Consider the following 26945-nt stretch of genomic DNA (forward strand, 5'->3'; position numbering starts at 1 on the left):
AAACGCCACAACCAGCGTTATCAGTCAGAGCCTCGCCTCACTGCCTTCCAAACAGCCAATGAACCAGCAGATCGGACCACCGATCGCCACCGCGTTGTGGCTCCGCGTTATTCTTTACGCTTGATTTAAGGCTGAAAAATGTATTATTTTTAGGATATTTCATCGTTTTGTGCTCTGCTGCCTCCGGCTCTTATCAGACGGCGCTTCTGGGGATTTGTACTCGAAGCTGCTTGCATTAAATTAGTCCGTGTTGACTCAGCGCCTGGCATCCCCAGCCACGGCAAATAATGCTGGAATTTATTTCCAAGTCAGGGCCTCAGTTAAGGTCAATTAGTGCTTTCATTTGGATTGCTGAAAGAAAGCACAAGCAGTGTCCTTTGTTAGAAAGTGATAATTCCCTGATACAAACCTGTCAGACTGCAACTGAAAATGCTTTTGTGTAATATTTAAAGACGTAAATAGTAATAATCATCAGGCTTAATCTTAACCATTTTTGGTTAAATTAGATTAAATCTTTGTATTACATAAGTGAGTCTTGGGGTTCAGTCACACCGGTCCTGTTTATTTCACTTTAATCAAACTCTAGTTCATTTGTCTAGAACAGGGGTGTCCAAAGTGTGGCCTGGGGGCCATTTGTGGCCCTTGGAACACTTCTGTATGGTCCTCCGACTGCAGTTGCTAAAGACAAAAGGGAAATCCTACAAATGCTGCTCCATTTTTGTTTGCATTTTGTAAAGAAGGAAGTTGCACTCAGTTTCTTCTTCAGATGTTTTTATGTTTTTTCCTTCAGTTGTTCTTGGTGCAGCGCCCCCACAGGCGAGGAGGGGAACAGGTTTTTCAAAGAGTTTGGGTCATTTGACTCAGTGCAGCGTGAAAGAGAACCACAGCAGCTGAAAATGTAACAAATGTGGAGATTTTGGTATCCGAATTGAGTCTAGTAGACTATTGGGTGGAAAAACTTTTAAGATATGTCATACAAACAAAACACAGGGCTAGTAAAATTCATGTTGACTTTCAAAATGTGGTTTAAAGTGTGGTCTACTGTATATAACCATAGAGAGTAGACTCTCACCTATTTACAGTTTAGTATTTGGAGATTTTTTCATAAAGCATATGTAAAATACAGCTGAAATACCTCAACGCAATGCTACTTGACATGCTACTGGCTATCATTGAAGCAGCCAATCCAGGAATGCCAATTATTTTCCTTGCTGCTTTTTGGCTGAACTTTCAAGAGCGGAGATAAGGAAGAGCGTAGATGTTAGCTAACAGATTTTCATAGCAACTTTTCACAACTAGAATGAATCAAGGCAAAATTTTCCAAACTTGGAATCGTAGATAAAATCTGAGTCTTAAATTATTTCATTTTTCCACATATTCTTACCTATAAACGAAGAGAGGTGCATATAAACAGATTTAGTTTGAACATTTAATCTTTCATGGTTACAATAAGGGATCTCTTACATAAATCACATCCAGACTGTAGAGTATTTCTTCACTCAGAAATGTGAATGCGTGGTTTGGATGTGATATAAACCTCGTTGGAGCAGAACCAGAGTTGGAGCCGTTCTAATCGATGCACCTCTATCAGGGAGGTGACAGCTGTTGTGTGGAGTGAAAATGCTAAGTCTGCAGGTGGTTAATCACTGTTATATCACAAGTGACTGAAGCGTTCATTTTCAGTCCTTTCAGTTTTATCTGCCTGTTGTTATAGGAAAAATCAGACACAAATCAACGTAGCAGTAACACGATAAGACTAATTACAGCGCTAACAAGAGACGTTCAAGCAGTGATGGAGTCATTAGCAAGTAACATTTGCACATAAACACAAATCAAGATTAAATCACATTGTTTTAAGTTCAAAAACATTAGTCAGTGCCTCTAACGATAAAAATGAAAATTATTGAAGTGGGGAGAATTATGATTTGAAAGACAGAACATGAAAGCTGCAAACATTTGTTGGATGAAATGATTTAAAGCTTTACAAGTGGTGTCTCTAACCTTATAGTCCAGTAGATTCGGTTCAATTTGGGACCAAAATTGCAACATTTGTTACATTTTCAGCTGCTGCGGTTCTTTTTCACACTGCGCTGAGTCAAACGAATCAAACCCCTTTGCATCGTCCTCTCCTCACCTGTGGGGGCGCTGCACCAAAAACAACTGACGAACACAAAAACCTCTGAAGAAGACTCTTGAGCACAACTTCCATCTTCATAAAATGTAAACAAAAATGGAGTGGTATCAACTTTTAGCAGTTGTAGGATTTCTCTTTTAAAAGACATTTCTCCCATTAGCGCTAAACGAGCATGCTTGTTTTACTTCTATTTACCCAGAATGCCCTGCGTTGAGTACTTAGTTCATTTGGCAGATTATTTCACTTATTACATGGGAAAATTTTCTTGTAATAAGTTAAATAATCTGCCAATGGAGTTAGTACTTTATCATCAATATTAAATAGTTATTGACTTAAAAAATGTCCTATATTGTGCTGAAAAGTTACTTTTAAGTCAGTTTTTTACTAAGATATTTTCACAAGAAACAACAGACAATACTTGTATATGTATTGTTGCTGTGTTTGTATTTTGTATTTTTGTTTCATCTTGGAAACGAGATCTTAGATATCAACAAGACAGTAAAGGTCAAACATAATAATAGATATTAAAAATCTTAGAAAAATAATTACTTTATTGCCACATTACAAATTAACTCCATTCCCATTATCAGCCACAACAATGTAGATGAATCAAATTAAATAAAATGACATGATATCCTTGTAATGAATTAATTGGACAAATTCTTCATGGAAAATTTGGACTTTTCTGCCTCTGGTGGATCAAACGTCTGATAACAGGGAGTTTATGGAAGCTTGATGTCATTCATCAGACAGTTTAATGAGTTTGTCCCGGCTGATTCACCGAACATCTCATGAGATTTCCAGACATGAACGGCTGAGCCGGGCGGTTAATACTAATGTGTCCAGCCTTTGATTCTGCCACGCTGTAGCGTCACATATCAAAATCAGCCGAGTCCCGGTAGATTTCAGCTCAACAACTAATGTTACGTTGGAGCTGAAGTGAGCAGTTAAGTACCGGGGCGCTAATAAAAGCCAGCGACCCTTTAGAAATTTCATCTTTGTAGAAGATTCAATCTCTGGTAATTATCTTTTTCTCTTCTGTCCATGGGGTGAAATGTCTGGAGGAAGAAACATCTGATTTATTATTTTCTCGTAATAGACACCAGCTATTTTCAATTCTCTGGACGCTGCATAAGTTTTGTGTTTATATTAAGATACTAAAAAGCACCAAAGTGTTCTGGATAAATGAAATGTATTACTGGATGCTAATTTTGTGACTCCACAGCAAACTTAGAAACATGTCGATTTCCAATTTACATTTTAATTATTCTGAACAATTCACTTTCTCCACGTTTGTATACGTCCATTTGAGTTTCTACCGCTTCCAAAAGCAGCCCAATCACTTAAAGAAAAACATCCGCCTGTGTTTTAGCAGTAGGTTAATGTTTTTGTTGCCTGGAAAATGATCTCTTTCAAAAGCCTACAGATTGTTGAGTCACATTCTAAGGGCACTGCACGGTTACCTAGCAACCCCACCCAAGCATAGCCCCGTTACCTAGCAACCCAAGCAGAACTCCCGCACTTTTGGTCAAGTGGTTTGTTTTTTCAATCAAGTCAAGTTTATTTGTACAGCACATTTCAGCAGTTAAACAGTACATTTTGTTTTTTTGGCAAAAAACATAATAACATAAGCCATTATTTTTGAAAGGTAGCAATAAGCAAAAATAAGATATTAGTTTTACCTGGTCAACAATAAGCAAATTTTTAATGAAATCTGTAAATCATTGAAGATCCAAAATATAAAAAGGGCTACCGACTTTTGAGTTATTAAAAGAAAAAGACAATTTCCAAATGTTTCGGTCATTCTTGACTTGTGGTCAGATTATTTCATCGGTCACAATTTAGACCCTGATTGAAAGTAGCTCAGTGTTTCGGTTGTTTTTCAGTTTTCTTGAAGTTTGTTCCAGATTAGAAACTGAATGCCATCTCTTTATCAGCGGTTCTGATAAATCAGTCATTCTTGGTTTATAGAAAGTAAAACTGGTGGTAATAGGAATAAAGAGCCATTTGGGAGCCAGATGAGCCTTGAGGGCTTGACTCCCACCGCTGCTCAGAAACAGCTTGTTGCTATGGTAACAATTTGAATCATTTAATTAGCGGCGTACGAGTAAAGGTGAAACAAACACGTTGAGAAAAGTGTGAATGGCTGTCACTCAGTGTTTATGGTCATAACAAAAATACTTTTGCATCTTTGACATTTTCACCCTTTAGCTCATCAACATGTTCATCCACTGATTATCAACCTGCTTCACATGAAAGGTCCTAATTAAATCATTACTTACTTTTAGCCATCATTCTTATTAAAAACATTTGGAAAAATGTCTCTGACTGGTTCAACATTTCCACATCTTATCACAACTACAAACTTTAATATATTTTCAGTAATATTTTATGAGAAAAATCAATGCAATGTAGTGTTGCAGGGTCAGATGATTTTCAACACTTTTTAACAAATAAAAATTATGAAGTGTGGCATACATTTGTGTTCTGCCACAAAAGGATTTAGATCAATGCATATCTAGGTGTTAGAACGGCCTAGTTAAAGTCTAGACCTAACTTCAATTTACAACTGTTGCCAAGACTTAGAAACCGCTGGTTTCTAATCTACTGAGTTAGAGCCACTTTGAAATAAAGAATGGTTTAAAATGTCCATCATAATTATGTTCAACTTTATATTTGTCTGGCATATAAAATAAATTAAAAACTAAAGTCTGCATTTATTCTGTATCTAACACTGTAGTTTTAAGATATATGCACAGAAACTAACAGCTTATTGTAAATGAATTAAAGACTTAATATGCTTTCGATCAAAGAGCCTGGAAAATAGTGAAAGTAACATGTTTATTTTTGCCAACTCTCCACCAGGAGACTTGGAAATGTTTAATCTTGTATGTCTTATGACAAAAGCAGATATTACTGTGTTCTTATCTCCTTCTAACATTTCAAAAGTGTAACGAAATCAAATCTAGGAGTAGAGCTGGATATTAAGACCTTTATGGAGGAGGAATTGAGTCGAAATCTCCTCGACGTTGGAAAAGTCAAGTATCGCCTAAATGAGTGCAGAAGGCCTCTCCAGCTCAGAGCTCTACTTAGTGTAAATAAAATAATGTTCCCGTGGAGCGCCAGTTTCCTCTCAAAGGTTTGATCAATATTTACTCCAGCAGCAAAGCAGCAAACCTCTGCCAGTCTGCGTGGCGGAGTCGGCTGCGGTGCTCTGAATGCAGATCGGCTTAAAGCTGGACAGACCGCCCTCTGAGGGGTCAGAGGTCAAAGAAAGCACTCTGAGTTGACAGCAGTCACCATGATTTTCTGTGGTTTTACCGTTCTTGCTTTCGTTTTATGCATGACTGCCAGCAATCTCAATTATCCTCTGGGTATAAAACAAGCCCAGGAAAACGTGAATATTTAATGGAACTGAACAAAAACACTGCCATGTGGCTTTCTGTGTTCCAGCTGAATGAGATACAGAATGAGGAAGATCTCTGATGCATGAAACGATGCTTGTTCTGCTACACAGTAGATCACTAAAGTGATTAAACATGGCAGCAAATGAGGGCTGAGCTCAACAGAACCACCAGGAACCGAAAACTTTCTGCTGTAGTCAGAGTTTTCATTCATAGGCTGTTAAACTACTTTGGATGTTAGATGGTCTTTATTTTATTTATTTATTTCAAACATGATAGCAACATAAAATCACACACATGGACAAGGAATGCAAAAGACATTTTTCTACCACAATAATCTTAACATGCTCGAAACAGTTGACCATATAACAGCACAATTTTACATTTCAAAAATAAATATGTTTATTTGAAACATGAATAATTTCTAAAAACCTCAGGTTTTTGATCAAATGTTTAGACGGTAGGATCAGGCGTTTTTGTGGGGGGAGTTTTTTTGGCCATATTGAAATTGGTTGATTTTGCAAAACTGCAATGGAAACGCTTTTTTTGAAACACCCTAGTCACATGATCAACAACCAGATGGAGCAAACCAAAAAGAAGACAACAGGAAGTAGTTGGAGGATGATGGCATTTTTTAACAAACTATTTACAATTTTTAAATATACCCCTCCATTCAATTGCTTGTTGGGACAAATAGCAAACCAGCATCAATGATCAAAACTTAATGCCTTTAGCGGTTCGTTCCTCCTTAATCCGCTTTAATCAGACTCCAGTCCACTTGCAGAGAAAGGTGGTGCATTTGAGGATGTGTGAATGCGTAATTGGACCAGAAAAGTGAACTCTGGTCGGCCTACAAACTTCGGTCTTGGTTTGTAATCCACCTCCTGCCCCAGAAGCAGGACGTGGATTACCCCCCATGGCATTCTGGGTAAATACAACCAAAACAAACACAAGAGTCTAGCACTAGCGAGAGAAATGGCTCGTGGTCTTTTACCAAAGACAAAAGAGAAATCCTACAGCCACTAAAGTCTGTTATTACACCATATTTATTCAATTTAGTAAATTAATATGAAAGCCAGTTTGGTTCTGGTAACTTAATGGGCAACCAGTTGTTGACTTTGAATCTTTCAGCTGGCAGCAGATCTGCATGACAGGCATTTTGCTCTAGGAGGTTAAACCCGGATCATACTTCAGTGTTTCTTAGATTCCTACAGGAGGTGAGGTTTGGTTAAAACCAAGACTTTGATTATACCAGTTTCCTACTCTTTGATATAATATTGGACCTAAACTCATAAAGTCATTGTGGAAGAAATTAAACCAGCCCCTCACGTTGAACATCACTTATTTTTCAGTTTGCATTCAAATAATATGTTGATAAAATCCTCCAACCTTGGTAGAAAGATTTAATTAAACAAAATTCAGACTCCACAGAAATGGATAAAGAGAAATAAATGCAAATCAATGCCTCCTCAATTGATTTTTACTGAATATTTTTCACCTTTTACACCCTGACACACAGATTAAAGCAATCACAGATGCCAAGATTGTTGATTATTCACATATTTTAAATATAAATGGAGCAAATATGCTGCAGCAGCTGCTTCTATGTACGTGATTACAGTCCCTACCAGACTAATCTCAGACTTTAATCATTAAAGATCAGTGGATTATTACAAACTTCCTCTGAGTTAGAATGGATTCAAACTTAGTTTCAGAAATGAACAATATGAAATTGTCATAAATCTTATGATCTGCACTCTCCTTTTGGTTCTGGGAGTCGAGTTTAGCGCAGTTCATTCTAAATCCATTCTGCCTGAATGTTTGATCCCAGTTTGGAGTGGAAATCAGTGGCTTTTCAGGAGATAGAAATCCTGATGATGTTCAGTCTGTACTTAAGTTTTTTTGTAACTGTTGTCAAGAAAATCCGAGCTCATCCCACTTCCCCATGCTGGAGATTTTAGTTTAACAGTAATAATAAATAAAGTTATCTTTAAAATGAATCACTCAAGTGACATCAAGGCCCAACAGTAGACTTAGGTGTCAATAAAATAAATCTGGTTGTGTGTGTTGTTTTTGTCTCATGCAAACTTTGCTTTAATTCTACTTTTCTCTATTTAATCATAAGAAATCATAGTCAGTCAGAGAGAGTCATTAAACAGGAAAAGCAGGTTTCCTGGAAAAAGAGGAAGTAAGTTTCCAGCCTGCAGATTTATAAAAATAGCTGAGACTATTCCTTATTTTAAAGCATGAAAGTTTTAAAGAATGAAATCTAAAACATTTTGAGTAATTTGATAAGATTCAAAGTAAAATACTTATATTAATACAGGTTTACTTGTAATAATACTTACAGTTATATTTGTGAGAACACTTACAAGAAAAACAAGTAACTGTAACTTTGGTATCAAATAATTAGAATCATGTATTATTCTTTTGGTTTCTTTTCAGAAAAACATCTGTAATAACTCACATTAGGATTATAATAAGTATAATTAATAAGTTATGGTTATAAAATCATAAATGAATGATAAATCAGAGAAGCTGAAGAAAATAAATGTGATATAAGTTATGGTTATAAAATTATAAATGAATGCTAAAATCAGAGAAGCTAAAGAAAATAAATGTGATATAAATGTGATTTTGACATTGAACTTGAAATGGTGTAAAAGGTGTAACTGCAATTAAACATCACTGATACGTTGTAGGTAGATAGTAGGTGAAAGGTGAACGGTTAAGGGAAAAAGGGGAACTAACAGGAGAGCAGAGATGATCAACGCCTTATTTAGGTAAAAGGTTGTGCAGGCAATGGACATAGGAGGTTGAGCAACTCTGAGACATTAGCACAGACATCAGGACATAATGTCTGAAGGACAGTGATGGATGTGAGGTCATCTGTCTAAGCAGACAGCCAATGAAAACGCACCAAAAGGTGGATAAACCCTATATAAGGTGAGTGCAAAAGAGGAACCTTTTGTTGGATCCTCCGGGCAGCTTCGAGCCAAGAGATGGACAAAGAACTCTGCAGCTGAAGAAGAGCCGGGGCCACGGAGCCGAAGACTGTCCTGCCATGAGGACCAACCCGTCAGGCCCACAACCTGTGGCTTCGAATCGCACTTCTCTCATCGGCTGGGTTCAGACCCCAAAGACAAAGATGAAGACAAAGACAAAGGCAAAGACAAAGAAGAAGAACTGGTGCCTTTTTTCCTGCCAGCACCAAGTCCTGTGTGACCTCACCATCCATGCAGAGAGGAGGCTCATCAGACTGCGGAGATCCTGGCCTTCATCGATCGGCATCTTCCTCCTGCTGCAGCACCTTCTTCATCATCAGGCCAGGTCTGGGGTTCGAAACGCCAAACTCCGTCCGTCTCTCTCAAAGGTTCCCTTTTTTTAGTTCTTAGTATCAGCAGTAGGGAAAGATAGACTAGATGATTGATTTTACTTATTTGATTATTTCTGCTACTGAATTAAGCTGTACTGACCCTTGCAAAAATGCCTTACTAATAAAATATTTAGCATAAAGAAAATCTAAAAGATGTTGTGGACATTCAGTTAATGAGTCGCCTTAAAGTTCTTTGATGGTTGTAAAATAGCTGTGATGTTTGATTCTGGAGAGGAAAAAGTTTAAAATGTTTTTAGGTTGCTGGTAGCCCAAATGTAAAACAACATCCTTGGGACTCGCCCGAGTCACTAAAACCTACCTGGTTCAATAACAAATGCAAGTTGTAAAATAGAGAACGAGCGACCGTTAACAGGTGTGCTCTGTGAAACTAGTTGGCTGTAGGCTGCTCAGTCTGGCTAATTCACAGGGGGAAGAAGGGTGGGACACCTGGATGTAGGCCGTCAGAAAACCAGGCGAATCGTTTCTCGAAACCAGCTTAAACAGAGTTTACTTCAGTTCTGGACAGGGTAAATCCCGGCAGATTTAGGAAACTCAATTAACCCGTTAGAAGGAGAGCTGGTAGCACATCTCCCCTCTCAGAAGAGGAAGTAGAGAGTGAGACAGTAGAGACAGAAGGGGGGGGGGGGGGTGTTGCGCAACAACACTGTCTTGTCTCCACATTTGATCGTTGAACAACTGAGGCCCATTTTCTTCTATACTGGATAAGTGGGATTGGCGCAGTACCTTTAAAATCCATTTCTGTGGCCTGGTGTGGCTTCATGCTGGAGGGGATAAGAGCCAGTTGAGTTGAGTTTTTTATTGTTCGTGCTTTTGATTGTTTTCATAACTTGGTTTGTTCGTCCAAAATGCATCTTTGCTTGGAAGCATGAAGGGCACCTGCCTCCAACATTGAAACATAAATTTTTTCAGATGATTGAGATTTTGAGTATAGGATTTCCTTGGATTGTTCCTTGGATTTCTGAGGGATTTGTTCATCCCTGCAGGTTTCCATGACTACAGCGTTGATAGTGAGATAATAGTGGCTCAATGGAAAGTTAATAAAAGAAGCAGAGAATGCCATTCTTATGGTTCATATGTTGTTGTATGTGAGTGTTATATAATCACACTGAAGTCAAGTTTATTTCTACAGCACATTTCAGCAACAAAGTAGTTCAAAGTCCCTTCAAAATAAAAGCATAACACAATAAACAAACATAAAACTGCATTACAGTGACAATGTAAAGAGAAGTAACAAGAACTTGTTCCGGTCATTTTCAACCAGAAGCAACTCTGATTTAAATTATCTCAGTGTTTCAGCATCTTTTCAGTTTTCTGGAAGTTTGTTCCAGATAAAAGGATTAAAGATAAACACCTGGATGATTTTCTCTAGATGTTACGGCGACATTAGTCTTCAGGTGACAGAAGGTTGACTTTGTAACCATATTTATGTGTCGTTGAGGACTGGACTGGAGAGTCCGACCCAACTCTCCAGTCGTTTCAGTAATATGCCATGAAAAGCTGCACTGAGGTCCAACAGAACCAGTACTGTGGATCTTCCACAGATGGATGTCATTGTACACTTTGACTAGGGCAATTTCATTGCTGTAGTAACCATGGAAACCGGACTGAAATACGTCAAGTGATCATTGTTAGGAAGCTATTGAAACAGATTTTTCAAAAATTTTGCAAATAAATGCAAAAAATTTTCTTCTCAAACACTAAGTACCAATGGTAAAATAAAAAAAAAAAAAGATGTTATTCCTATAAATACACTCTTACTCACAGCTCTTATGGAACATAAATAAAAAGTATCTTAACAACAGAGAGAATGTTGAGCAGCTTTATGTGCTAATTATACCTCTGAGGTTTAAGAAATAACCTGCACTGCTGAAAAAATAATTTTAGATAACCTTACGAGTTTCTGTCTGAATAACAAGAACATCATTAAATCAGCTGGAAATTGTGACACTTTCACATTTGTTTTTGTTCTACAAAAATAATCTTCATGAGTTTATTGTTCTGTTAATTAAAAACAGAACAAAATGGATTTCCTAAAAACCAAGTTAACTCCAAGACTTAACAGCTTGTAAAATCACGATGCGTATTAGTCTTCAGGTTTTTATCACAACACATCGATTGTTTTTATTTTAAGTCATTCGGTTGAATGTTTGTCACTCTGTTTGATGACCCAGTTTGTTCTAAGCTTCAGTTCACACATAGACACCTTCACATTTGACCTTATATTTATATTTACTGGCATAAAAACCAATGAGTGCAAGCTGCAAACAAAGCCCACATCACCACTCCTCCACTGTCATGCTTGACATTTGCTACAACATTTTTGCTAATATGCTACATTTGGTTTTCTCCAAACATAGTGCTGAGCATATAATTTGGTCTAAAAGAACATTTTTCGAGATGTATTATTTTTATGTAGCTTTTCAAAAGCTAAAATTGTGAGAAAAGTCTTCCTCCTGGTAACTTTTTCAGTCTTTTTGAGGTCCGTTTTTCAAATTGTCGCATCTTTGTTTTGATATTATAGTGAATTTGCTGCTACATTAACTCCTGGACAAACTGGTGATTGTCTTATATGTCGTCTGTTTGTAAATAAACTGTCCCAGAATACAACAACAGACTTCACACTGCAAAAATACAAAATGTTAAAAACTATTTTCAGACTAATTTCTAGTCCCAGTTTCTTACTACATTTGAAGTACAACAAAACAAATTTTTAAGAAACTTTTCAGCAAGAAATAGGAGCTTGTTTTAAGTCAGTAATTCATTAATATTGATTTAAAAAATTACTAGTTCTATTGGCAGATTGTTTCATGGGAAAATGTCTTGTTATGAGTAAACTTATCTGCTAATGGAACCACAACTTTCTCATCAATATTAAGGAATTATTTACTTAAAATAAGCTCCTAAATATTGCTGAACAGTTACTTAAAAGCTAGTTTTGTCTTATTTAAAGTGCACTAATAGTAGAAATTAGACCAAAATAACTTAAGAGTTTGTGTTTTTGCAATGCAGATTGTAAAGTTTCCCATAACCATCCACACACAAATGCATTTCATAATGTTGGGCTCCAGCAGTGAGCCCTGTGGAACACCTAATGTAACTTTTTAATGTGTTGACTTTTCTACAGATTTTTCATGCTATCTCTTTTTTTCTATATATTTTGTTATTATTTTTACTCAGTAAAAAGTTAGTTTGGTAAAGTCACATGACACAACTTTAACTTTTTGATTGTCTTGATGAATGCCTTTTAACAGAACAAGTATTTAAAAAGTGTAAATATAAAAGATTTCCAAAGTTTGGCCACCTCTACCTGAGCAGAGGTTTTAATTTTTAATTTTCTGCTTGGACTGACCCACAGCTTGAGCCATTATCATAGCTAATATCTGAGACATAATGGAGGAAAGCTGTGATTAGCAGATCCGAATGCATAATGTATGGCAGCAAATAGTCAGCTGGGGCAATTTGCTCTTCACTACTTATCTTTTTCCTCCAGTGTTTGACATAATTAAAGGCTGTTTTTTGAACAGAGCTGTCTGCCTCCACTCAAGGTAATCAGCACAAAAAGAAGCTTTACAGGATTTACAAACCCATTATTTTTTAATTTATGATTAATGTACTGAGAATTACAGCAAGAAAAAAAGCACCCTAATGATTTTCCTTTTACACAACATTTTAATTTTTTGTAAATTCTTTTTTCTGTTATTGTTATTGTTTACTCAATACTGATGTTAAATTGATGCTGCTATCTTGCCTGAATGGTTCAGTCTTTTCCCAGAGTCATTTAAAAACCGAGTTGGAGATGAGGAAGAGGAAAATTTGAGCCAAAATATTTGGCACTTCTGCAGCAGGTGCTTTGATTCTAAAAAAACCTCTGCTTTCTGTCAGAAGCTGATAAAACTATATATGTATATATATATATATATATATATATATATATATATATATATATATATCCTACCAATGGCTGGAAAAAGCTGGACTCCAGGACAGCACAGAGGCCCTCATCCTGGCCGCCCAGGAACAGGCCCTAAACACCAGAGCAATAGAGGCCCAGATCTACCACACCAGACAAGACCCAAGGTGTAGGTTGTGCAAGGAGGCCCCTGAGACAGTCCAGCACATAACAGCAGGGTGCAAGATACTGGCAGGGAAAGCGTACATGGAACGACATAACCAAGTTGCAGGCATAGTGTACAGAAACATCTGTGCAGAATATGGACTGGAAACCCCGAGATCAAAGTGGGAAACACCCCCAAAGGTGGCGGAGAATGCCAGAGCTAAGATCCTGTGGGACTTCCAGATCCAGACAGACAAAATGGTAATGGCGAACCAACCAGACATTGTCGTAGTGGATAAACAACAGAGGAAAGCCGTTGTGATAGATGTAGCAATACCAAGCGACTACAACATCAGGAAAAAGGAGCACGAGAAACTAGAGAAATACCAGGGCCTCAGGGAGGAACTGGAGAGGGCCTGGAAGGTGAAGACCACAGTGGTGCCTGTGGTCATCGGGGCCCTCGGGGCAGTCACCCCCAAACTGGACCAATGGCTACAACAGATCCCAGGAACAACATCAGACATCTCAGTCCAGAAATGTGCAGTCCTTGGCACAGCCAAGATACTGCGCAGAACCCTCAAGCTCCCAGGCCTCTGGTAGAGGACCCGAGCTCAGAGGATAAGAACCACCCGCGGTGGGTGAGAAGGGAGTTAATATATATATATATATATATAGTGAAATTACTTTAATTATAAATAATTTAGATATGACTGTTTAAGTAATGTGGCTCTATTGACCATTATACACTGCAAAAACACAAAATCCTACCAAGGATTTTGGCTAATTTTTGGTGCAAACATCTTAGTAGACTTAGTAACTATACAGCAAAATATAGAAACTTGTTTTGAGAAAATTATTTCTTAATATTGATGAAGAAGTACTAGATCCATTTGCAGATTATTTCACTTATAACAAGACAAAGTGAAATAATTTGCCAGTGGAACTCATGCTTTTTCATCAATATTGAGGAATTATTTACATAAAATAAGCTTCTACATCTTGCTGAAAAGTTACTTGTAAGTTAGTTTGATCTTATTTTAAGTATACTAAAAACTAGACCAAAATATGCTTTGTAAAATTTTGTGTTTTTGCAGTGCACGGTGAGTACTATGTACTTACACTGCAAATACACAAAATCTTATCAAGTATTTTTGTCCAGTTTCTATTGCAAATATCTTAATACACTTGAAATAAGAAAAAATAACTTACAAATCACTTTTTAGCAAGAACTAGGAGCTTGTTTTAAGTCAATAATTCTTTATTATTGCTTTAAAAAGGGTACTAGTTCCATTGGCTGAGTATTTTGCCTAAATATGACATTTTTCTAGGTTTTGCCAGTGAAAGTAGTGTTTTTTCATCAATGGTAAGGAATTATTTAAATCAAGCTCCTATATCTTGCTTAAAAATTTCTTTTAAGTTAGTTTTATCTTGTTTGAAATTTTAGAGGTATTTATACTGAAAACTCAACCAAAAATAGCTATAATGTAGTGTTTTGCAGTGTTATTTTTAATTCCACCAAATCACAAAGGATATGTATGTAATCTGCTAACTGTCAAAGGTTTAGTCAGATTTAATGTCATTCATTCAGAGGGAAAATCTTTTTTTTTGTTTTCTGTTTTATAGTGTAAGTAAATGTTTTTTTTTCCTTCCCTCTGTGATTAATAATTCCTGCCTGCGGGTCGTTTCTTTCCAGGAATCAACACACTGATTAACATCATGTCCCGTCTGGGTCAGGATGACCCGTCTCCTTCCAGGTAGGCAGCCTGCTGGCTCGTATCTGCTCGTACCATCACTGACCACAGGCGCAATCAGAGCGCCCATTTGTGTGATTAATACGCCCGGCAGGCCCGCTGACAAGAAAATTAACTCTAGCTGTGGGACGGAGGCGTACCTGAGGGGGGGTGAAATGAGCTCATTGCTTCTGACTGAACCTGATCAAATCTCCGCCCTTTTCTCCAGGATCAATCACAACGAGAGGCTGGAGTTCCTGGGCGACGCTGTTGTCGAGTTCCTCACCAGGTGAGACTCTTTGATGGACGCCGGCGCTAATCGAAGCTGACTACAACGCCGTCTTTTCTCTTCCCCTCTTTCTTCACCTCCTCACTCCGTTTCTGTCGTCTTTCTCATTGTCTGCGTTCCTTCCTGTCTGTCACAGAGCTGCTCTTCTCCATACTTGTGCCTCATTAAGACGCTGATTCACTGGTAATTGGAACTGGGATGTTACTTGAACAGCCAGAAATTGTCAGTGACGACTTTCAATTAGCTGAGTTGTGTTGCTGACAACACAAGTCGCTACTATTAAAACAACAAATTCTACCAAGTATTTCTAGTGCAAATGTCTTAGTACACTTTAGTTAAGACAAAACTAACTTACAAGTAGTTTTTAGCAAGAAATAGGAGCTTGTTTTAAGTCAATAATTTCTTAATTTTGATTTTAAAAATCGAGATTATTTCACTTTTATTAAGGAATTATTGACTGAAAACAAGCTCATATCTTCCTAAAAAGTTATTTATGTTAGTTTTGTCTTGTTTCAAGTAAACTAAGATATTTAGAGTACAAATTAAACCAAAAATACTTGGTAAGAATTTGTTTTTGCAGCGTAGACATTTTAATTCAAAAAGTTTGAATCTGTTTTATTCTTTAAATCTCTACATTTAAAATGCTTAATTACAGACAAAAAGGATTACACTCCAAAAACACAGAACCTTACCAAATATTCTATTTTATGCTTTTATATTGTTGAGTTGTATGGATTCAATCAAAGCATAATTAAAAGATTTAATCAGTTAAGGTCAAAAATTATTATCTTCTATATTGGATTCTCAACTCCGGTGGCGTTAGTGTCTAACCTGTTATGAACCTGACTGCATCTGTTAGATGACAATTATTTAAAATACTTCCTTCCCTCTTTTAAACATGGTGGTGGTTCAACATTTACAGCCAAAAAACCGGAGAACCGCTGATCCAGACCACTTCAGTAGAAAATACTAATATATGTGTATTTTATGCACATTTTAAAGTGTAATCAAGTTACTATGTTACCATCAGAGGGCCTGGAAGGTGAAGACCACAGTGGTGCCTGTGGTCATCGGGGCCCTCGGGGCAGTCACCCCCAAACTGGACCAATGGCTACAACAGATCCCAGGAACAACATCAGACATCTCAGTCCAGAAATGTGCAATCCTTGGCACAGCCACCTTGGCACAGTATCTGCGCAGCCAAGATACTGCGCAGAACCCTCAAGCTCCCAGGCCTCTGGTAGAGGACCCGAGCTCAGAGGATAAGAACCACCCGCGGTGGGTGAGAAGGGAATTTTTTTATATATATATATATATATATATATAATCACTGCCTGGCCAAAATAAAAGTCGCCACCTGGATTTAACTAAGCAAATAGGTACAAGCCTCCTATTGGATAAGTACTGCATAGGCGATTATCTTTCAGCTGGCAACAAGTTATTTAACCCCAGCTGATGCAATGAGTAACTCCTCATTTCTTAAACAACCATGGCAAAAGACACATCCTGTGGTCGTGGAAAAGACGTTAGTCTGTTTAAGAAGGGTCAAATCATTGGCAGGCATCAAGCAGAGAAAACATCTAAGGAGATTGCAGAAACTACTAGAATTGAGTTAAGAACTGTCCAACGCATCATTAAAAACTGGAAGGATGGTGGGGAACCATCGTCTTCCAGGAAGAAATGTGGTCGGAAAAAAATCCTGAATGATCGTGATCGGCGATTACTTAAACGTTTGGTCAAATCAAATTGAAGAAAAACAACAGCAGAACTCAGGAGTATGTTTAATTGTGAACGCAAAAGCATTTCCACACGCACAATGCGAAGGGAACTCAAGGGGTTGGGATTGAACAGCTGTGTAGCCGTAAGAAAACCTCTAATCAGTAAGGCTAACCAGAAAAAAAGGCTTCAGTTTGCTAGGGAGCATAAAGATTGGACTCTGGAGGAATGGAAGAGGGTCATGTGGTCTGATGAGTCCAGATTTACCCTGTTCCAGAGTGATGGGCGCATCAGGGTAAGAAGAGAGGCAGGTGAAGTGATGCACCCATCATGCCTAGTGCCTACTGTACAAGCCTGTGGGGGCAGTGCTATGATCTGGGGTTGCTGCAGTTGGTCAGGTCTAGGTTCAGCAACATTGTGTGCCCAAAGAATGAGGTCAGCTGACTACCTGAATATACTGAATGACCAGGTTATTCCATCAATGGATTTTGTCTTCCCAAATGGAACGGGCATATTCCAAGATGACAATGCCAGGATTCATCGGGCTCACATTGTGAAAGAGTGGTTCAGGGAGCATGAGACATCTTTTTCACACATGGATTGGCCACCACAGAGTCCAGACCTTAACCCCATTGAGAATCTTTGGGATGTGCTGGAGAAGGCTTTGCGCAGTGGTCAAACTCTCCCATCATCAATACAAGATCTTGGTGAAAGATTAATGCAACACTGGATGGAAATAAATCTTGTGACACTGCAGAAGCTTATTGAAACAATGCCACAGCGAATGCGGGCTGTAATCAAAGCTAAAGGCGGTCCAACAAAATATTAGAGAGTGGGACCATTTTTTGGTGGCAACTTTTTTTTTGGCCAGGCGGTGTATGTATATATATATATATATATATATATATATATATATATATATATATATATATATATATATATATATATATATATATACAGTACAGACCAAAAGTTTGGACACACCTTCTAATTCAATGGGTTTTCTTTATTTTCATGACTATTTATAAGGCAAGAAATCCCACTTATTAACCTGACAGGGCACACCTATGAAGTGAAAACCATTTCAGGTGACTACCTCTTGAAGCTCCTCAAGAAAATGCAGAGTGTGTGCAAAGCAGTAATCACAGCAAAAGGTTGCTACTTTGAAGAAACTAGAATATAAGGGGTATTTTCAGTTGTTTTACACTTTTTTGTTTAGTGCATATTTTCACATGTGTTATTCATAGTTTTGATGCCTTCAGTGTGAATCTACAATGTCAATAGTCATGAAAATAAAGGAAACTCATTGAATTAAAAGGTATGTCCAAACTTTTGGTCTGTACTATATATATATATATATATATATATATATATATATATATATATATATATATATATATATATATATATATACTGTATATATACAGTATATATAACCTTAAAAGTAAAAAGTAGCTACACAAGTGTTGTTCTTTGAATAGCTGTTATCTTGAGTCGCAGTTAGTCTTTGCAACATTAGCTTAAGTTGACAAATAACTTGATTCAAAGCAGATTTTCTTGAATAGCTGTTAAGTTGCGTATTTATTAGCTTGATATTTCTATTCTATCTGATTTCTGTCTGATTTTCCAAAATGAGAATCCGCTGACAGTTGTTTAGCAGTAGTAAGATATTGACGATTCACAACTCTGTCACAAAACCCCACCTAAAAGAGCAAGCTTTCAAAATCTATCTTTATTTCTAATTACCTACAGGGCTTTTGTGGTGGTATAAGTTTAATAACTTCTATTGAAAGTCATTAAAATGTAATGAATTGAGCCATCTGAATAATGAAGTCTTCATCATTATTCAGAAGAGATGAGAGCAGTGGTGCATTTCAACTCCCAACACGTTCTAATAGTATTTTAATTTTGCTACATGTATTACACAACATAGAAAATTAGAGCAGCACCTAACGCTCCTAAAACATATTTTTAGATTTTAATTTGCCAGAAAGATTGAATGCATCTTCTCTGCAGGACATTTTATAAATTCAGGTTTCATATTCTGGCTAGATTAGTTACAGCTTCTCGTCTTTTTGTCAGAGTTTCAGAGGAGCTGATTCTGTCCGGACATAACAGACAAATGAAAGAATCAGAAAGTCTGTCCAAGAAAAAAAATTTAAGCGGACCTGTTATGTAAATTTTACATTTTGCATGTTTTTGAACTTCCATTTGGGTTCCTACTTCTAAAAACAACCCAAACACTTAAAAAGAAAACTCATCCAGTTTTTGGAAATAAGTTAATGTTTTTTGGTTTCAAAAACCTCCAGAATGTGATGTCACAAATCAGCAGGCACTGTGGCGTTACCTAGCAACCCCTGCCGAACCCAGCCCTGTCACTTAGCAACCCAAGTTGAGCTGCAGGACATTAAGTAAAATGGCTGCTGGAAAAGACAAAAGTTTAGTTGTTGACTTACCGTCCAGAAACCACTTGTTGAATTCTTGTTGGTTGTGCTGGAGGCTCCACTTCTGCTTTTCAAAGATGTACGGTTGTGTAATTGCACATCTGTTTGCTGCCATTTTCACATGCAAGTGTAAACGTTGAGTTGGGGGCGTGGCCAGCAGCAGCTTATTTGGGTTTAAACTGACAAGACGCACTATAACGGTTCATTCTGACTAAAAATCTCAAAATTTTACAAAACATGTAATAAACATGTTTTGTACAGACCATAGACCTATCATAACCTGTTTAAGGAACCGCAATCTGTAATATTTAAGAATCCACTTAAAGACTTGAGTCCAATTTCACATGTTGGGTTTCTTCTCATACAAGGAAGTGACCTTCCTTCCATTTCATTCAAAATGTCCTCCACAAGCAGCGCGTTCCCACAATCCAAGAAGAATTGGTGATGATGTGTGAATGAATCACAATATCACAAAACCAAAATGAAAACAAAGTCACTTAAAGTTAAAACTTTGACATTTTGGATCTAAATATGATGATAATGCATCCAGTCAGAGCCTCTCCACTCAAAATAAAACCTGCCCTTTATCAAATATACTGCTTAACTACACCAGTTATATTCCATAAGTTGCAAAACATTACAAATAGATTGCATTTATTTATTATTTGAAACATAAACTACTGTTACTGATGATGTCATTGAACCGACAGTGGAAAATAAACGTGAAAATCTGCGATGCAGACCAATGTGAACTTGAGGCTTCAGAGAATAACAATCCTGAGCTCGGATTTATTTAATAAATGCAGAGGTGTAAAACCTCTGCTCTCTTTTTCCATGCAGTCTGGGAAATGATCTTTGCTTTTAAACATTTATTGGTAAAACCTCTCTATTACAGGACTAGTTTGTTAAAAGCAAAAATATTCATTGAACTTTACCCCTGAATTAAAGTTAAATGTGGGTTCAGACAGCAATTATTTCCTCTGTTACTTCCTGATCCTCAGTCTGACCTGATGATGAATTATAAGGTCACAAAATCAAATCAGAGCATTCGTGTGGACGGACTCAGACTGCCTATTATTCCCAGCGCGTTTGTTCTTGTGTTGGAAGTTTCCTTCGTGTCGGCTCGACGTTTTGTTTTATTTACAGACAGTGACTCATGAGTTGGGTAACCAAGAAATCGAAGCTTTATTTTCTTTTCTGTTCTCTTGGGAAAGTTTGGCAAAGACCAAAAGTAAAGGAAGCAATAGTATCTCTGATATGTCATTAATATAATTTGATGTTCATTGGATCATCTTTGTGTTAATCTTTTGCACTTTAGTCAACAAACCACCTGCACTTTGCAAACTCCCAAGAGTGGAAGTGGCCAAATCAGAAAATATATTGCAGATGTTTTTTTGTCCAAAGCTCCGGTAATGTGTCATAATCCCCATCCACAAAATCAATGTTACTTGCAATAAAAGTACAAAAATGAAATTAGGAAAATGAATTTGCTTAATGGAAATATACCAATTTTTTTTTTTTAATTGCTGTTTTCAATAAAAAGTCGTCAGCTATGTTGTTATCAGACATGGGGAGATGCGTTGCATAATTTGGACTCACACAAGTGTAAGCTGCTCCTGTATCGACCAACATTGGTGTTTCTCTGTTTTCAATTTGAATTTTCAAAATTGGTTCATCGTCCGCACCTGTGGTTAGAATTGGGTATTGATTCTCTCCCCTAGGGTCCTCTGGGCATCCCTAGTATCCAAAATTTGGTGGATTGAATTGAGTTGGTGAATTTTGTTGAACTGGTGAATTGTATTGGACTCCTTGTGAGTCGTATGGAGTTCCCTGTTGGTTATAAGGAACTGCTTGGTGATTGTATGGAGCTGTCGGTGGACCTGGTCTGGCTCTACCATGCGGCCGTCTTTGGAATGAGTTGTCACCATTTCGACATTGGTCAGCGCGATGTCCGAAAACACCACATGTCCAGCATGCTCTGGGTGCCCTAGTTGGACCGCCTCGTCCTCTGTTTGGCCATGAGGGACTTCTTTGTTGTCTTCCTCGGGGCACAGATGGAAGTGAGTTCCATGGTTGTGGGTAAACATTCACCACTGGTTGAGAAGGTTGAGTTATTTGTGGAGCTGGAGGATACATCTGTGGAGCTGTACTCACTGCGTTAGGAAGGTTGGCTACGTTCGGGCTAGGATGTTGGTCCCCCCTCACCACTGCAGCTTGAGTCTTTGTCTTGCTTCTGCTTTGAAGTTCTCCAAGTTGCAGCTGAGCCAGTTTCCTTTGAATGGTTTTTTCTTGGTCAGCGAGTTTTTGTTCATTTCTTCTGTATTTTTCTATTGCATGCACCACATGGTCACGAAATTCCTTGTGCGGCATTGACATCAGCGCCACCACTTCTTCAAGTTTGGTGCGCACTGGTTGTGGCATCACATCCACTATTGATTGCCGAAACACAGCTGCAATCATTGGAGATTCATCAACACCAGACTCCATGTCCTCCTTCCACCTTCTCAACTGTCTGGCAACATAAGATGCAGGATTCTCTGAGTCACCGATTGGTTCCCCTTTCAAGGTCGCAGGGTCCAATTTAATAGGAAATTCTGCCCTCAAGGCAGCCCAGATTGCCGTCCGGCATATATTAAATTCAATTCCATCTGCTCGTTCTTGCAGCATCCATGGGTGGTTTTTCAAAACGTTCTGCATGGTAGCAGTTCCCAGAACTTTTGCAAAAATAGCTTTGATGTCTCCCAGTGCCAAAATTTTGCCAACTGTCTCTTCTTCTAGTATTCTTATCCATTTTCCTGCGCCGTTATGAATGTCTGGCAGCCGCGAGACTAACCCGATCAGATCCATCGAGGCAAATGGTATGTATTGAGCAACGTCTCCCTTTAATATGATTGGTAATTGTTTTGAGGGGTCATAACGATCAGGTTTGCGTATGTTAGCTCTGGATCTCAAATTGTATTCTCTTCGTTTTGGGGCTGGGTGTTGAATTTTATTAGGTGTGCTCGTACATGGACCAGCTCCGTCTTGGTCATTTTTGCATCCATATTCCTGTTCAACTAATCGTGCAAGGCTTTCATCAATTTCCATTTCCACTTCCTGTACCAGCGTCTGATTGTTATCATTTTGCAAATCAATGCCTTTGTGGTCTAAGCTTAACCAATAAGCATCTCCGCTTCTGTGACTTCCTGCATGACCAGCGTAGCAGTCAAGAATTTTATTATTTCCAACTGTCCGCGTTGTGGAGCATCCAACATTAGTGGTTTGAATTCCGTTTGGAATTGGTGGCATTGATGTAGAATGTCTGCCAGCTAGCTTGTAGCCATCTGCATTAGCATGTGATGTTGATGGTTGCATACTTTTTGCATGCTCATTAATTACGCTATAGTTTCGTTGAGGTGGACCTTCATCTTCCGGTGAGCTTAAGCTCGTCTGTGGTGCACCTCTGGATGGAACTGGTGTTTGAACTACTGTTGGCAGTGCTGCATGCACTGTAGATGATGCGCCTGATTGAGCTTCCGGCTCTTTATTTTGAGGTGGTGCAACATTACTTTGTCTGGAATTTATTAGTTGGTCATCAGTCCTGTATCCAAAATCACCTGTAATGTTCAGGACTCCTTTCAGGGCTGGATACAACCCTGCGTGATTCATTTCATCATCCTTTGGCTTTTCATAATTATTTTTGAGCTCAATGAGCTGCTGCTTTAAGTTCTTCCTGTGTTTTTCACCTTCCTCCTTGAATAGTTGTAAAATGTTAAATTCTAATTCTCTTTTAGCTTGTCTTTTCTTACTTTTATTTTTTGCTTTGTAGTCAGTGATTCTCGTTTCCATTTGTTCGCAAAGGGATAAGTCAAAGCTCCCATTTTCCGGCCACGGTGATGAAAGTCCTTTTGTTCGCTTCTGCCATTTCTTGGAAATTTTAGGAATTTGATCAGCATATTCCGGGTTTTTTGAACCAACGATCACTGTCGGTATGTTACTCATTTTGTATGTTTAAGCAGTTGTTTCACTTTTTGAAATTCAGTTTAAGTTTTTCTGTCAGTTGCAGTTTCCTTATTATTCAGCTTTTTATTTTTGAAGTTAATTGAAATTAAATTGACTATTTTAGTTATTTGTGCTTACTGTATTTGTTCCTTGTAGTATTGTTTGTTTATTGTTGCTAAATATAGCTAAATATGTTATGTACTCTTCAATAGATATAGCACTTTAGCAAGTTCCATGCAGTTATTCAACTCTATTTACAGTAAAATATACATTTAAGGAATGTTCAACATGGTTCAGTGTGACAGAAACAATGATTATTTGTATTAAAGTCTGTATTATTTGAGTTAATTTAAAGTTTATGCTTTAAACTCCTTCTGTATTAGATCAAAATAAAAGAGAGAGGAAAAAAAGAGAAAAACTTCACTGCTCAGCTGCAGTCTGAGATGCCCCAAGGGTGGGGGCTGGTTGTTGACGTAATAGGAAGTGGGCTGTCTTACTGCTATGAACTACAACTGGGCGTACACAGTCTCAGATCATGTAATATCCGGACCCGTGACGTGTGTTGAAACAAGAGAGGGAGGGACAGAAAAATAGAAAAGGCGGGAGGGGGCGAGACCGAAACGGAGGGGTAGGCGGGGAAAGGGAGAGAGAGGAGGTTAAAATTCCTTTATTTTACATTCCTATTGTCAAAACCACACACAAAAAAACACAAACAAACCAAAAAAAATTATCAACTCAACAGAAAAGGAAAAACTAAAAACTCTTCATCCAATGTACATAGCACATCCTTAATACCCCATTTGCACAGAAAACCCTCCATGTCTTTTGTTAACTTAAAAAACTCAAATTCTACACGAATCCGAGCAACCAACAATCTCTTAAACAATACACATGCATCATCCGTTTGCTGACTGTTCTTTTTGTTCCTCCTTGATAGCCATATTGCCAATTTCGCAGTTCCTGAAAGAAAATTCAAAAGAATGTGAATGGACTTCTTTCTCACACAATACCGCGGGCCATAAATAAAAATACAAGTTGAAAACAATTCCCCAAAACCATCAAACAACTGACTTAAAAGAACAAACAGAGACTTCAACCTCACACACTCGACAAATAAATGAAACAATGTTTTGTCTTGAGAACAAAAACAACAAGAAACACTAATGCCAGGATCAAGGTGCGCCAGATACCTGTTCGTAGCTATGGCCCCATGCACAATCCTCCACTGGAGGTCACCCACCCGTTTCTCAACAGGGGGTTTGTACAGGGACCGCCAACAGCCTCCCATGGTAGCGCCGGAGTCAAAAAACTCAGTCCACTTCGACACCTTCACTCCTGCCAGAGAGCGTAAATTCAGAACCTTCACACAAGTACAATACAACGCCTTCTTTTCCAGATTTTCAAAACGCCCCAACGGGGTGTCTCGGATAGACAACAATAAACTTGTATCGTTCTGCCACTGATCTGCCGCAGGAGAGACGATCAGGGAAGGAAAACTGTACTCACATTCATCATCCCATTGGTCAGACAGAGTACCGTTAACAGCAAACGCTCTAATAAACTCTGGCAAGGACGCACACGCCTCGTCTTTCAACTTTGAAACAAGTCTGGTAGACCTTATGTTCAACCTCTCCATTAAAACGTCCACAGACAGCTTCAATAAATGTCCCAACTTCACACAACCCACTTCTATCATCCTAGATCGTAGCGTAACGGATGAGAGGAGTTGTGACGAGAGAAAAATGTTTTCAAACAAAGGCTCTTCAAAAAGCCACATCCCAGGTGATATTTGAGTCTCTCTCTCAAACGTGAGAGTCTTCCACGCGTTTATCACTGATTGATAAAAAGGAGTAAGTCCAGTCAAGTCCACAGATCCTTGCTTCAGTAAGAAAAGATGTTTATCGTACCCCATCCTTCCTGCTTTCTGTAGCAAAAGACGTGCCGTATCCAGCCATGGCAATCCAACTCCATACAGCATCTTCTGCAGACTTTGCAGCCTGAAGGCCGCAATCCGTGACGTGATGTCTATGAGTCCTTGTCCTCCTTCTTCCACGGGTAGATACAAAGCCGCAGCCCTCACCCAATGGCATCCGGACCAGAAAAAATCCACTATAGTCCTTTGGAGTCTTTGTATAAGAGAGGCTGGCGGCGTCAACGCAGTCAATTTATGCCAAAGGGCCAAAGCAACCAAGTTATTGACCACCAACACTCTTCCCCTATAGGATAACTGAGGTAGCAGCCATTTCCATTTAGATAATCTGGCACACACTCTCTCCATGACACCCTCCCAATTTTTATTCAAAACAGTCTCTGTTCCCAAAAAACCCCCCAAAAACTTAAAACCCTGATCCACCCAGTGCATATTCCCAGGCAATATAGGGAGAGTTTTATTTTCCCATAACCCAACTTTAACTGCAGAACTCTTCTCCCAGTTAACTTTAGCCGAAGAAGCTTTCTCATATAACTCCAAACAGCACTGAAGACTCAAAATATCATTCTGATCCCGAATAAAAATATTTATATCATTGGCATAAGCAGAGACTACTAAACCTGAACTATGTGACAAACCTGAAAGAACAAGACCATTAAGAGTAAAACGAAGCCTATGCAAAAAAGGTTCAACTATAATAGAGTACAGTTGACCAGATATTGGACAACCTTGTCTAATCCCCCGTTGAAGTTTCACAGGACGACTTAAACCACCCCCCACTTTAACAACACAAGCTGCTTCATTGTATAATAACCCCTCCAAAAAACCCTCACCGAAACCAAACGCTCTTAAAGTAGAAAAAAGAAAAACATGATCTACCCTATCAAAAGCTTTTTCCTGATCCAATGAAATAATTCCTACATCAATTCCATATATTCTACAAATATCAAACAAGTCTCTCAAAAGAAAAAGATTATCCTTAATTGATCTGTCAGGTACACAATATGATTGATCTTTATGTATAATAAATTCAAGAACATTTTTCAGTCTGTTGGAAAGCACTTTAGAAAATAATTTGTAGTCCACACACAGGAGAGAGACCGGCCTCCAGTTCTTCAATAAAGTCAAATCTCCTTTATTTGGAATCAAGGAAAGAACAGCTTTCCGACAGGATGACGGCAAATAACCCGTTGACACGCACTCTTGTAGCACCTCCCACAAGTCTTCCCCCAGCAACCTCCAGAAATGTTTATAAAAATCCGCAGGTAAACCATCTATTCCTGGACTCTTTCCAGAACCCATTTGTCCGACTGCAGCCGTCAGTTCCTCCATCGAGACTCCAACATCCAGAATTTCCCGATCCGTAGCGGCAAGTTGCGGGAGACCATCCAACAAAGTTTCCATGGATCCTCCGTCACATGTCTGTTTCTTGTACAGGTCACCGTAAAAAGCCATGGCGTGTTTTTCATAGCACAAGGATCAGCAGTCAGCGTTCCATCAGCAAGTTGGAGGCAACTCATCTGTTTCGCCCTGTTGGTACTCCTCTCCAAATTAAAGAAGAAAGATGTAGGGGCATCCATCTCTGTCACTGAAATAAACCGTGATCGAATCAAAGCCCCTTTTGCCCTTTCATGTAAATAACAACTTAACTGATCCCTCTTAACCCTCAGCTGACTATCAGCATTATTAGACACATTAGTTTCCAACACTTTTATCTCATTTTCTAATTTCTGAATCACTTTTTTAATTTTTGATGTAGAATAACTTGTATATTGTTGACAAAAAACTCTTATCTGAGCCTTCCCAACCTCCCACCACTCGGTTAATGACATAAATTCTAACTTTCTCATTTTCCAAATATACCAG

At 38.3% G+C, this 26945-nt stretch overlaps 1 protein-coding gene across 2 annotated transcripts in view; it reads right to left on the reverse strand.

Annotated features, from left to right (window-relative positions):
* Positions 1 to 26945, reverse strand: part of drosha (drosha ribonuclease III) — a 533117-nt gene that overhangs the window by 298523 nt on the left and 207649 nt on the right. The gene's annotated exons all lie outside the window — the stretch shown is intronic.

The sequence above is a fragment of the Xiphophorus hellerii genome, chromosome 21 (assembly GCF_003331165.1).
Source record: "Xiphophorus hellerii strain 12219 chromosome 21, Xiphophorus_hellerii-4.1, whole genome shotgun sequence".
NCBI classification, from domain to species: domain Eukaryota; kingdom Metazoa; phylum Chordata; class Actinopteri; order Cyprinodontiformes; family Poeciliidae; genus Xiphophorus; species Xiphophorus hellerii.